Here is a 939-nt window from a genome sequence, read left to right on the forward strand (position 1 = left end):
ACACAGCTCCATTTACGATGGTGTTTTTAGGGCAGAAGCAGAGGATTTCATCTCGGTCTGGCGTTCTCTGCCAAACAAACATTGGCCTGTTGCCTGGGAACAGCAAACAAATTCCAGTGAGGGGGACGTTCATGATGTGCTTTGACGAACTAATGTCTCCAGTAATTCACGAGGCTTGTGCTGGTTGACAGATTGGGCATGAGGGTAGGGCTCCACCCTGGCTGTCCGTATGGCTGTGAAGACCCCAAATATACCTCCCAAGATGTCTGGGTGGTTTCTGTGTCTCCCTTAGGAGCTGGTATAGGTCTCCTAGGGTAGTACTGAAGAACCCCTATTTTGTAGCCTTCTGAGCACTGTCAAGTACAGGTAGTTGGAGTTAAAGACTCAACTAAGCCTTTCTCACAAAAATTCTTTTCCTCACTTGGCTTTCTCCCATGAGGGCAAAAACTTAATGTCTTTTCAGAGTGGACTGCTACTCTGATTTAAATTCTCACCAGCCTGCATCTCTTAAGGGACGGTAGACTTCACCTTCTCATTACTTCTGCCATTCTGGCTTTCCCCTTAGCTTGCCTGACTGTCCCTTCTACTCCTACATGCAATCCTGCAGGTAAAAGGTTGGATTTAGATGAACTCCACTGACTACACGTGGGTCTACACTCTGGGAAACTGTCCCAGTTGGGCAGGACTGCTGGTCATGGGTGGAAGTCCTCTGCCAAAGGGTCACACTGAGGATGACTTTTACTGAGTGCCTCAAACAATGAATATTTTTTGGCTTTTGGATATAAAAGGTTGGAAAATGGTGTTTGAGGGCATGTAGGAGTGTGGTCTCATGGTGTGCCAGAGTTTAGTGCTTCCTCTTCCCCAGGGTTACGGGATACACCAACCTGCAGGTAATTAGTTTGAGCAGCATTCCCTATCATACCTTTACACCAAAGCATC

This window comes from Cariama cristata, unplaced genomic scaffold (genome assembly GCF_000690535.1).
Source record: "Cariama cristata isolate BGI_N322 unplaced genomic scaffold, ASM69053v1 scaffold10453, whole genome shotgun sequence".
Taxonomy (NCBI): Eukaryota; Metazoa; Chordata; class Aves; order Cariamiformes; family Cariamidae; genus Cariama; species Cariama cristata.